At 37.8% G+C, this 13,544-nt stretch overlaps 1 non-coding gene across 1 annotated transcript; it reads right to left on the bottom strand.

Annotated features, from left to right (window-relative positions):
- Positions 1–4,661: 4,661 nt before the first annotated feature.
- LOC132514178 (U4atac minor spliceosomal RNA) lies at positions 4,662–4,787 on the bottom strand. The gene has a single exon (XR_009538668.1). It is a non-coding gene; the product is annotated as a U4atac minor spliceosomal RNA (small nuclear RNA).
- Positions 4,788–13,544: the final 8,757 nt, after the last annotated feature.

Here is a 13,544-nt window from a genome sequence, read left to right as displayed (position 1 = left end):
GGGGCTTGTTCTAGGCACTTCCTTCTTTCTCATACTTCATATACAAAAGAGTCACCAATCAAGTCTTGTTAAATCTATCTACAAAATTTAGAATGAAAATTTTCAACTCTCCTTTGTTTTCCTTGTATTCTCTTAGTTCATGATATTGTCACCTATCCTCTGAAGCACTGAAATAGTCTCTAGTCTTTGCCTCTTCCAGTTGTTCCTCTGTTGCCAGAGTAGGTTTTTAAATATGAATCTGCTAGTTACTAATAATTTTATAATAATTCAGACTTCAATTTCCTTATGAAGTTTACCCCAATTCTTCAGGCAAAGTTAACCTTCTCCTTTCTCTGTGTCCATCTGTCTATTGTAGCCATTAATATATCACGCTGTTATGCATCTAATTCCATATATATTTCTCCATTAAACTTGAAGTGTAGGGATCATGTCTTCTTCATCTCTTTACATCCGTAGTTGTAACAAGACAGAGAATTTGTTTGCTACACATTTGCTGAAACATTTATTATTTATAATCATTCCTTAAGGTTAAGGCCTGGAAGGTCTCAGCTGAAAATGAAACATTACTTTTGAAGACAAATTACCCATTCGGCTATTAATTGTTTAAAACATCTCAGTAGCCCCATCACAGAACAAGATTCCAAAATGTTGGATCCAAGGGCATGTAGGTAATGAAAAGTAATCTGGAAACATCTAGAGCATTGAACTGATGTGTGCTAAAGAAGGTCAGCACACATAGCTTTCAGGGAACCAGAAGCCTTTTCAAGACCAGGTACACAAGAACTTGGGAAAATATGGAAATAGTGCAGAAAATCATCAAAGGGGAACTCAAGTCAAACTGCACCAACTTCCCTATTGTGCTCAGGGCTTGTCTTGAATATGGCTAGGTGCTACTTTTCTTTCCTCAAAAAGGATCTAATTACCTTTATTCTTCATCCCCGTTAATGTTAAATGACCCTACATTCTGTGCTACTTTATCACACTGGCACTGGATAAAAGGTTTATTATCATCATAATTCATTAATTGATTTATTTATTCATTTATTATTTCACCTATAATGTCATTTATTTCTAGAAAAAAAGGCTAAGTAAACTCCGTCTCGCCACTTAAGCAACTGGAACTAGGATGTTGTATTGGAGAAATAAGAGAAATTCTCTTATTAGAGAAATAAGATCTTCTTGCTTGCAGTAGCTTAGAGCTGTCCCCTAATCTATTCTCATATTGCTCCAAGCTATGGTTTGACTGACAAAACACCAAGGGCACGATGCTGGATGGTTGCATATGCCCCAGCATATGAAATTCATAACTTTATGAGGGAAAATAAGATATATCATATATATGACATATTTATGATATATATTACATTATATAATGTAATATTATATACATATGTATATATACATATGTACATATATTACATACATACATATGTAATATATAATGTATAATTACACCATAAATTACATTATATATCATATATAATGTAATTAAGATATATGTATATCATATATATATTTCATTTTTATATACAGATATCATATGAGAGTCACAAACCCATTAGGCATGACAGTGCAATGTGGTAGACTTTATCACAGTTTTTCAATAAATGAGCCTTGGGATTTTTAACATCTTGAGGATATACATGAATGATTACTGGGACAGCATCAAATGTTGGTAGCTGGAATCCACTCCAAAAGTGAAGACTGCATCAAGGAGTTAATGACGTGGCTAACAGTTATTCTTAGAGCATGTATTCCTTCTAAAGTACAGAGGACAAACTTACTTCTTTGGTGGTGCTGATTCCTCATTGATGTGTTTTTGGCTATGACTCTGAAAAAAATGGGTACATGGACTCATTTCTGATTTCTCTGCACAAAACCTTAAGAGTCCCCCAGACGTAAGAAGGTAAGACCCTAGATTCCTGGGGAATGATGCCCAAACCTGAACCTCAGCTGTATACACAAGATTAGCACTAAAAAAGCCATGAGCCACACAGTTCTTTCTGCTGTGTTGGAACTCACAAAGCAAATGATGTTGAAAGAAGATGGAGGAGGTTGAGAAGGAAGTAGAGAAACAGAGGCGGCAGTGGTGCAGATAAAAATTTCTGCCCAGAGGCAATGGCCTTACATTTACAATACTTAACAAATCTTCAGTCATGTAAACTTTCAGACAAAAATGTAAACAGGCAAACAAACAAAATTACCAAAACATTAGTTCCTAACTATCCTGTTTAGCTGTTAAATCATCCCGTTGGCATTTGGTTTGTTTCCAGCTCTTGGTATGAATAAACAAAACTGTATTCCCTTAATGTTTGTCAATTATGTGCCAAGTAAAATGATGTATTGAGTTACATTTCAGTGTTAATGTACTAGAATTTTTCATATTTTGGATATCTAATTATATTTGCTCCTGATGGTGATGTAAAGTTTAAGTACTAAGGATTGAAAAGGTGGCTCTAATGTTTATATATTTACTTTATTAAAAAGCAATATATTACACAGACGGTCTTCAGCTGTGGGCTTACCTTGTAAATGGTTTCCAAACAAATTCATTATATTTTGCCTCCTATACTAGATTTTTGAAAGTACGATTTATTGACACTTTTTAAAGTGAACATAAAGGTTATATTAACAAGAATGACAGAGCCCAACTTAAAAAAATGGATCCTCAATATTTATTAAATTAAGTGTCTGGTCATCTCTGTGACCTACAAAGTATATTGGGCATGGCACATCAAGAAGTTTTTTATTGAGCCCCACATTCAGGCACTGTGTACAGAAGGAAGTTGGGTGGGAATTAGACAAGGTTCCTTCTTTCAAGAAGTTTACATTACAATATAGGAGTTACATACAAATATTTATTATCCATTGCTGTAATGAAAGTATGTAAATGGCACAGTGATGCCATAAAAAGAGTACAATTAATTCTGCTGGAGTGATGGAGAAGGCTTCATCAAAAGGAAAACTTTAACTGGATCTTAAAGCATGAGCATTTTACTAAGTGGTAGACAAAGGAAGGGTGATTACTCCAGGGAATAATATATGCAAAATCTCAGAAAAAAGAACCAGCATAGCACCTTAGGGACACTGCGAGTACTATTTTAAAGCTGTGTCATACAATGAAAAGTGTTGATGGGAGGCTGAGAAAAGCAATGAAAAATGAGGTTAGAGAAGGATTTAAGGATTAGACCATGATGAGGTTTGTTTGGACTTCATGCTCTAGTAAGTGAAATAAGTGATGGTGAACCTTTGAATGACTTTAATCACAAGAAGACTATCATTATACCTTATTTATAAAAACTCACCCTAATAGCAGTGTGGCTAATGGAATAAAGGGGAATTGAAAGCAAAAAGATACATTGTGAGACAAACACAAGAGTTTGCACAGGAGGTGATGACAGCCTGAACTAAAACTGTAGCACTGAGGATGGAGAAAAGGAAATCAAACATAGCAGAAGAAAGTCAGGGGAGATAATGTCCAGCATCTTCCATCCTAGGGAGAAAATGAAGAGATAAAATCAACAGAACTAATTTCTCAGTAACTACTTTAGAGAAACTAAGTATTGAGATTGACAGGTATGATGTGTTGGACTTAACAGTCAGAAAGCCTGGCTTTTAGTCCCAGCTCTGCTATTAACCAGTTATGTTACCTTGCAGGAGTCATTTCTCTCTCTCTCTCTCTGTATCCCAATTGCTCATCCTTGAAATGTAAGGAGTTGCTTTATGCCCTGTGATATCCTTTCCATCTCTGTCATTCTAGGGCTCTGTGGATGATTTTGAGACAAGGAGGCAGGCAGTTTCTACCTTAGGTAACTCCCTAATTACTTAGGGAGTAAATCCCTTTCTAAGGAGGACAGTAAATCAAATCTCTGGGGTAGAAGGTGGGATGGAAGATGCTTGTATCACTTAAGAAGAATCTTACATAAACATGAGTGTAGTCATCTCTCATTATCTAGGCACTTATTATTCATTTTCCATGTTATCCGTGACCTCCACTTCTCCTCCTTCTGACTGCCTGGCTTTTAGGCATGTCTTTGTTCATTAACATCGCCAATATAGGCTGAGAAGGGAAGGAGGGAAGCAGAAGTACAGCATTTTGCTACTTATTAGCAACTCTGTCTTTTTCATTTCAAGTGGATTTAAGAGAAAGAAGATTGAAGATATAAGCTAAAAACAAATTGTTATGGTTATCAGTGTATTTCAGTTATACAGTTTAGCCCTATTCCTGCAGATAACTGACAGTTTAATATCATAAGTTACTTGCAAAAAATGAAAACAAATGGTGTGAAAGTAAACTTTAAAATTATAGCAGATAGAAAGCAAAATACAAGCTCATTTAAAGAGCAATTTTACTTCTTGGTGTGAAAGCAGTATTATAGCATTGTTCCCTCCAGGACATTCTCCAGAGTCTGGTCCTAGTTACATTAAAATTATTTGGACAATAAATGTCTTCCCCATTTCTTTTAGAATACTGTCCAGTAGTGCCCAGAAGGAAATGCTGACTTCTCTTGCAGAAGGACAGGTAGGTGGGAGAAATGGGAGTTTCTGTTCTCCTTAGGACATGAACAAATTTCCCCTTGGAAAGCTCGAATGGACTTACTATATAAAGGAAAAGAATGTCTATATGTTATTTACCCAGATACTATATTCTTTTTTTTTTTTTTTCCAAAAATTGCACCGAGGTAAAGCGTAGCTTTACCAGGTGCGAGCGTGTTGCATAGGCGTTAGCAGTACTGCCCTCGCTAAACGCTCATCGGACAGTAGCGCAACCCCAAGAAAAGGATGGTTCCAGATACTATATTCTATAGATATAAATTAAAATCAGGCAGACTGAGGAGCAGCTGATTAAATCTCCACAATCAACTTGATGTACCCTGCATCGGTGGAATACTTGAATAGACAATGAATCATCCCAAATTGAGGAGGTGGACTTTGAGAGCAAGATATATTATTTTTCCCCTTTTCCCCTTTTTGTGAGTGTGTATGTGAATGCTTCTGTGTGAGATTTTGTCTGTATAGCTTTGCTTTCAGCATTTGTCCTAGGGTTCTGTCCGTCCGTTTTTTTCTTTGTTTGTTTGTTTTGTTTTTTGGGGTTTTTTTTAATTAATTTTTTTTTCTGGGGACGAGGGGAAGATGGTGGAAGAATAAGACGTGGAGATAACCTTCCTCCCCACAGATACACCAGAAATACATCTACAGGTGGAACAACTCCTACAGAAAACCTACTGAACTCTGGCAGAAGACCTCAGACCTCCCAAAAGGCAAGAAACTCCCCACGTACATGGGTAGGGCAAAAGAAAAAAGAATAAACAGAGACAAAAGAAGAGGGATGGGACCTGCACCAGTGGGAGGGAGCTGTGAAGGAGAAAAGGTTTCCACACACTAGGAAGCCCCTTCACGGGCAGAGACTGTGGGTGGCGGAGGGGGAAAGCTTCGAAGCCGCGGATGAGAGCACAGCAACAGCGGCATGGAGGGCAAAGCGGAGAGATTCCCGCACAGAGGATCGGTGCCAACCCGCACTGAGGATCGGTGCCAACCTGCACTCACCAGCCTGAGAGGCTTGTCTGTTCACCCGCCGGGATGGGCGGGGCTGGGAGTTGAGGCTCGGGCTTCGGTCGGAGCACCAGGAGAGGACTGGGGTTGGCGGCGTGAACACAGCCTGCAGGGTGTTAGCGCACCACGGTTAGCCAGAAGGGAGTTCAGGGAAACGTCTGGACTGGCCGAAGAGGCAAGAGACTTTTTCTTCCCTCTTTGTATCCTGGTGCGCAAGGAGAGGGGATTAAGAGCCCTGCGTAAAGGAGCTCCAGAGACAGGCATGAGCCGCGGCTAAAAGCACGGGCATGAGACACTAAGGCTGCTGCTGCCACCACCAAGAAGCCTGTGTGCGAGCACAGGTCACTATCCACACCCCCTTTCTGGGGAGACTGTACAGCCAGCCACTGCCAGGGTCCCAGGACCCAGGGACAACTTCCCTGGGAGAACGCACGGCGCGCCTCCTGGTGCAATGTCACACCGGCCTCTGCCGCTGCAGGCTCACCCCACACTCTGTACCCCTCCCTCCCCCCGGGCTGAGTGAGCCAGAGTCCCCGAAGCAGCTGCTCCTTTAACCCCGGCCTGTCTGAGCGAAGAACAGAGGCCCTCTGACGACCTACATGCAGAGGCGGGGCCAAATCCAAAGCTGAGCCCTGGGAGCTGGGAGAACAAAGAAGAGAAAGGAAAATCTCTCCCAGCAGCCTCAGAAGCAGCAGATTAAAGCTTCACAATCAACTTGATGTACCCTGCATCTGTGGAATACATGAATAGACAACGAATCATCACAAATTGAGGAGGTAGACTTTGAGAGCAAGATTTATGATTTTTTCCACTTTTCCTCTTTTTGTGAGTGTGTATGTGTATGCTTCTGTGTGAGATTTTGTCTGTATAGCTATGCTTCCACCATTAGTCCTAGGGTTCGATCTGTCCATTTTGTTTTTTTTTCTTTTTCTTAAAAAAATTTTTTTCTTAATAATTATTTTTTATTTTAATAACTATTTAATTTTATCTTCTTTCTTTCTTTATTTATTTCTTTCCTTCCTTCCTTACTTCCTTCTTTCCTTCTTTCCTCCTTCCCTCCTTCCCTCCCTCCTTTCATTCTTTCTTTCTCTCTCTCTCTTTCTTTCTCTCTCTTTCTTTCTTTCTTTCTTTCTTTCTTTCTTTCTTTCTTTCTTTCTTTCTTTCTTTCTTTCTTTCTTTCTTTCTTTCTTTCTTTCTTTCTTTCTTTCTTTCTACATTTTCTCCCTTTTATTCTGAGCCATGTGGATGACAGGCTCTTGGTGCTCCAGACAGGAGTCAGTGCTGTGCCTCTGAGGTGGGACAGCCAACTTCAGGACACTGGTCCACAAGAGACCTCCCAGCTCCACATAATATCAAATGATGAAAACCTCCCAGAGATCTCCATCTCAACACCAGCACCCAGCTTCACTCAACGACCAGCAAGCTACAGTGCTGGACACCCTATGCCAAACAACTAGCAAGACAGGAACACAAAGCCACCCATTATCAGAGAGGCTGCCTAAAATTATAATAAGCCCAGACACCCCAAAACACACCAGCAGATGTGGACATGCCCACCAAAAAGCCAGTATACAGCCTCAGCCATGAGAACACAGGTACTAGTCCCCTCCACCAGGAAACCTACACAAGCCGCTGAACCAACTTTAGCCACTGGGGAAAGACACCAAAAACAATGGGAATTACGAACCTGCAGCCTGCAAAAAGGAGACCCAAACACAGTAAGATAAGCAAAATGAGAAGACAGAAAAACACACAGCAGATGAAGGAGCAAGATAAAAACCTACCAGACCTAACAAATCAAGAGGAAATAGGCAGTCTACCTGGAAAAGAATTCAGAATAATGATAGTAAAGATTATCACAAATCTTATAAATAGAATGGACAAAATGCAAGAAACATTTAACAAGGACCTAGAAGAACTAAAGATGAAACAAGCAATGATGAACAATACAATAAATGAAATTAAAAATACTCTAGATGGGATCAATAGCAGAATAACTGAGGCAGAAGAACGGAGAAGTGACCTAGAAGATAAAAGATTGGGAATAACTACTGCAGACCAGAATAAAGAAAAAAGAATGAAAGAACTGAGGACAGTCTCAGAGACCTCTGGGACAAATTTAACACACCAACATTCGAATTATAGGGGTTCCAGAAGAAGAAGAGAAAAAGAAAGGGACTGAGAAAATATTTGAAGAGACTACAGTAGAAAAATTCCCTAATATGGGAAAGGAAATAGTTAATCAAGTCCAGGAAGCACAGAGAGTCCCATACAGGATAAATCCAAGGAGAAATATGCCAAGACACATATTAATCAAACTGTCAAAAATTAAATACAAAGAAAACATATTAAAAGCAGCAAGAGAAAAACAACAAATAACACACAAGGGAATCGCCATAAGGTTAACAGCTGATCTCTCAGCAGAAACTCTCCAAGCAAGAAGTGACTGGCAAGACATATTTAAAGTGATGAAGGAGAAAAACTTGCAACCAAGATTATTCTACACAGCAAGGATCTCATTTAGATTTGATGGAGAAATTAAAACCTTTACAGACAAGCAAAAGCTGAGAGAGTTCAGAACCACCAAACCAGCTTTACCACAAATGCTAAAGGAACTTCTCTAGGCAAGAAACACAAGAAAAGGAAAAGACCTACAATAACGAACCCAAAACAATTAAGAAAATGGGAATAGGAGCATACATATCAATAATTACCTTAAATGTAAATGGAATAAATGCTCCCACCAAGAGACACAGATTGGCTGAATGGATACAAAAACAAGATCCATATATATCCTGTCTACAAGAGATCCACTTGAGACCTAGAGACACATATAGACTGAAAGTAAGGGGAAGGAAAAAGATATTCCATGCAAATGGAAACCAAAAGAAAGCTGGAGTAGCAATTCTCATATCAGAGAAAATAGACTTTAAAATAAAGACTATTACAAGAGACAAAGAAGGACACTACATAATGATCAAGGGATCGATCCAAGTAGAAGATATAACAATTGTAAATATTTATGCACCCAACATAGGAGCACCTCAATACATAAGGAAAATACTAACAGCCATAAAAGGGGAAATCGACAGTAAAACATTCATAGCAGGGGACTTTAACATCCCACTTTCACCAATGGACAGATCACCCAAAATGAAAATAAATAAGGAAACACAAGCTTTAAATGATACATTAATCAAGATGGACTTAATTGATATTTATAGGACATTCCATCCAAAAACAACAGAATACATATTTTTCTCAAGTGCTCATGGAACATTCTCCAGGAGAGATCATACCTTGGGTCACAAATTAAGCCTTGGTAAATTTAAGAAAATTGAAATTGTATCAAGTATCTTCTCCAGCCACAACACTATGAGACTAGATATCAATTACAGGAAAAGATCTGTAAAAAATACAAATACATGGAAGCTAAACAATACACTACTGAATAACGAAGTGATCACTGAAGAAATCAAAGAGGAAATTAAAAAACACCTAGAAACAAATAACAATGGAGACATGACGACCCAAACCTATGGGATGCAGCAAAAGCAGTTCTAAGAGTGAAGTTTAAAGCAATACAATCCTACCTTAAGAAACAGGAAACATCTCGAATAAACAACCTAACCTTGCACCTAAAGTAATTAGAGAAAGAAAAACAAAAAAACCCCAAAATTAACAGAAGGAAAAAAATCATAAAAATCAGATCAGAAATAAATGAAAACGAAATGAAGGAAACGATAGCAATGATCAATAAAACTAAAAGCTGGTTCTTTGAGAAGATAAACAAAATTGATAAGTCATTAGCCAGACTTATCAAGAAAAAAGGGAGAAGACTGAAATCAATAGAATTAGAAATAAGAAAGGAGAAGTAACAACTGACACTGCAGGAATACAAAAGATCATGAAAGATTACTACAAGCAACTCTATGCCAATATAATGGACAACCTGGAAGAAATGGACAAATTCTTAGAAATGCACAACCTGCCAAGAATGTATCAGGAAGAAATAGAAAATATGAACAGACCAGTCACAAGCACTGAAATTGAAACTGTGATTAAAAATCTTGCAAAAAACAAAAGCCCAGGACCAGATGGCTTCACAGGCAAATTCTATCAAACATTCAGAGAAGAGCTAACACATATCCTCCTCAAACTCTTCAAAATATAGCAGAGGGAAGAGCACTCCCAAACTCATTATATGAGGCCACAATGACTTTGATACCAAAACCAGACAACGATGTCACAAAGATAGAAAACTACAGGTCAATATCACTGATGAACATAGATGCAAAAACCCTCAACAAAATACTAGCAAAGAGAATCCAATAGCACATTAAAAGGATCATACACCATGATCAAGTGGGGTTTATTCCAGGAATGCAAGGATTCTTCAATATACGAAAATCAATCAATGTGATACACCATATTAACAAATTGAAAGAGAAAAAACATACAATCATCTCAATACATGCAGAGAAAGCTTTTGACAAAATTCAACACCCATTTATGATAAAAAACCTTGCAGAAATTAGGCATAGAGGGAACTTTCCTCAACATAATAAAGGACATATATGACAAACCCACAGCTAACATTGTCCTCAATTGTGAAAAACTGAAAGAATTTCCAGTAAGGTCAGGAACAAGACAAGTTTGCCCATTCTCACCATTCTTATTCAACATAGTTTTGGAAGTTTTAGCCACAAAAATCAGAGAAAAAAAGGAAATAAAAGGAATCCAAATCAGAAGAGAAGAAGTAAAGCTGTCACTGTTTGCAGATGACATGATATTATACACAGAGAATCCTAAAGATGCTACCAGAAAACTACTAGAGCTACTCAATGAATTTGGTAAAGTAGCAGGATACAAAATTAATGCACAGAAATCTCTGGCATTCCTATACACTAATGATGAAAAATCTGAAAGTGAAATCAAGAAAACACTCCTTTTTACCATTGCAACAGAAAGAATAAAATATCTAGGAATAAACCTACCTAACGAGACAAAAGACTTGTATGCAGAAAATTATAAGACACTGATGAAAGAAATTAAAGATGATACAAATAGATGGAGAGATATACCATGTTCTTGGATAGGAAGAATCAATATTGTGAAAATGACTCTACTACGCAAAGCAATCTACAGATTCAATGCAATCCCTATCAAACTACCACTGGCATTTTTCACAGAACTAGAACAAAAAATTTCAAATTTGTATGGAAACACAAAAGACCCCGAATAGCCAAAGCAATCTTGAGAATGAAAAACGCAGCTGGAGGAATCAGGCTCCCTGACTTCAGACTATACTACAAAGCTACAGTAAACAAGACAGTATTGTACTGGCACAAAAACAGAAAGATAGATCAATGGAACAGGATAGAAAGACCAGAGACCAACCCACACACTTATGATCACCTTATCTTTGATAAAGGAGGCAGGAATGTACAATGGAGAATGGACAGCCTCTTCAACAAGTGGTGCTGAGAAAACTGGACAGGTACATGTAAAAGTATGAGATTGGATCACTCCCTAACACCATACACAAAAATAAGCTCAAAATGGATTAAAAACCTAAATGTAAGGCCAGAAATTTTCAACATCTTAGAGGAAAACATAGGCAGGACACTCTATGACATAAATCACAGTAAGATCCTTTTTGACGCACCTCCTAGAGAAATGGAAATAAAAACAAAAATAAACAAATGGGACCTAATGAAACTTCAAAGCTTTTGCACAGCAAAGGAAACCATAAATAAGACCAAAGGACAACCCACAGAATGGGAGAAAATATTTGGAAATGAAGCAACTAACCAAGGATTAATCTCCAAAATTTATAAGCAGCTCATGCAGCTCAATAACAAAAAGCAAACAACCCAATCCAAAAATGGGCAGAAGACCTAAATAGACATTTCTCCAAAGAAGATATACAGACTGCCACAAACACATGAAAGAATGTTCAACATCATTAATCATTAGAGAAATGCAAATCAAAACTACAATGAGATATCATCTCACACCAGTCAGAATGGCCATCATCAAAAAATCTAGAAACAATAAATGCTGGAGAGAGTGTGGAGAAAAGGGAACACTCTTGCACTGCTGGTAAGAATGTGATTTGGTACAGCCACATGGAGAAGTATGGATGTTCCTTAAAAACTACAAATAGAACTACCATATGACCCAGCAGTCCCACTACTGGGCATATACCCTGAGAATACCATAATTCAAAAATAGTTGTGTACCAAAATGTTCATTGCAGCTCTATTTACTATAGCCCAGAGATGGAAACAACCTAAGTGTCCATCATCGGATGAATGGATAAAGAAGATGTGACACATATATACAATGGAATTTTACTCAGCCATGAAAAAAAGAAAATTGAGCTCTTTTTAATGAGGTGGATGGACCTAGAGTCTGTCATACAGAGTGAATTAAGTCAGAAAGAGAAAGACAAATACCGTATGATAACACATATATATGGAATTTAAGAAGAAAAAAGAAAAAATGTCATGAAGAACCTGGGGATAGGACGGGAATGGAGATATCGACCTGCTGGGGAATGGACCTGGGGATATGGGGAGGGGGAGGGGTAAGCTGTGACACGGTGGGAGGGTGGCATGGACATATATACACTACCAAGCATGGAATAGATTACTAGTGGGAAGCAGCCGCATAGCACAGGGAGATCATCTCGGTGCTCTGTGACCACCTAGAGGGGTGGGATGGGGGGAGGGAGACGCAAGAGGGAAGAGATGTGGGAACATATGTATATGTATAACTGATTCACTTTGTTGTGAAGCAGAAACTGGCACACCATTGTAAAGCAATTATACTCCAATAAAGATGTAGAAAAAGAAAAAGAAATAAAAAGCAGGCAGGCTGACCTAGCACTCCAAAGTAAGCAGAAAAATAAATAAAAATCTATGTGGGGAATCTGAATTTGGGAAACTCAACCATCATATCTCATATGTGGAGATCTAGCCAAGAGGGCAGTTTTATGAGGTATGAGGCTTTGCCATGTATAAATACATTATCTGTTATACATTTTGTTAATCAGTACCAAATGCCAAAGTATTCTTGTATCTTTATTTACCCCTTATCTTTATCAATCTAGGAACATTGGTACCAATACTTTCAGTAGAAGGGGAACTCTCTCACATGCTTTAAAAAATAAGGGTTAAGCCCCAAAGTGATTTGGACACTCCAGAGAATATAAGATCAACACAAAATTCTCCAGTCTTTAAAATGCCATTTGTGTGAAGAACAAAATTTATATCTGATGTTTTACAGTCTCCAGAGCATTTTCTTATACATTATTTCCTTTAACATTTCAGCAGCCTTGTACCTTGAGGTATCCTATTTTATAGATGTGAAAAATGAGGGTTGGGGAAATTCATTAACTAAGTCACACAGTTGATTAATAGCAAAATTTGGATTTGAACTTGGATCCTAGGATGCCAGGTCCAGTTCCTACATCTCAGTTACCATGTTGATTATAAATTTGTTCAGTAAGAGTAAGTCTTCATCTAAACGAGTTATGGAGCAGCAAGATGGGTAATTTGACAAGTATTCTAGATTCAAGGAAGCTTAACTAAAATGCTCAGAAAATGGGGTCTTCTGGTTATTGAAATCCTTTTTTATTTCAACATTTTTTGTTTACAATCTTTATAGTGTGTATTCATCCATTTTTATGACAGTAAATAAGGAATATGGAAAATAATTGAATCTTACTGCCTTACATAGTAATCTAAAAAATATCTGTTGATTGACAACCTGCAGAGTCTCAAAACCAGAATTCTAGTCATTAACTGTGATTTTTCATGAGTGTAAGTAAAAATATAGGGTTCTAAACTAAATTTATACTGACTTCAAGACACACCAAAGAAGTTATTAGAATAAATCACTGATGAGAGCTTATTGTCTTGTTGCTGCTTTTTCCCTAAAGTCAAATTCAAGAAGAAAAAATTCTGTTAGATATCTTGATGGAT

This window comes from Lagenorhynchus albirostris, chromosome X (assembly GCF_949774975.1).
Source record: "Lagenorhynchus albirostris chromosome X, mLagAlb1.1, whole genome shotgun sequence".
Taxonomy (NCBI): domain Eukaryota; kingdom Metazoa; phylum Chordata; class Mammalia; order Artiodactyla; family Delphinidae; genus Lagenorhynchus; species Lagenorhynchus albirostris.
The sequence above is the reverse complement of the archived record's forward strand: the minus strand, read 5'-3'. Positions and strand labels throughout refer to the sequence as shown.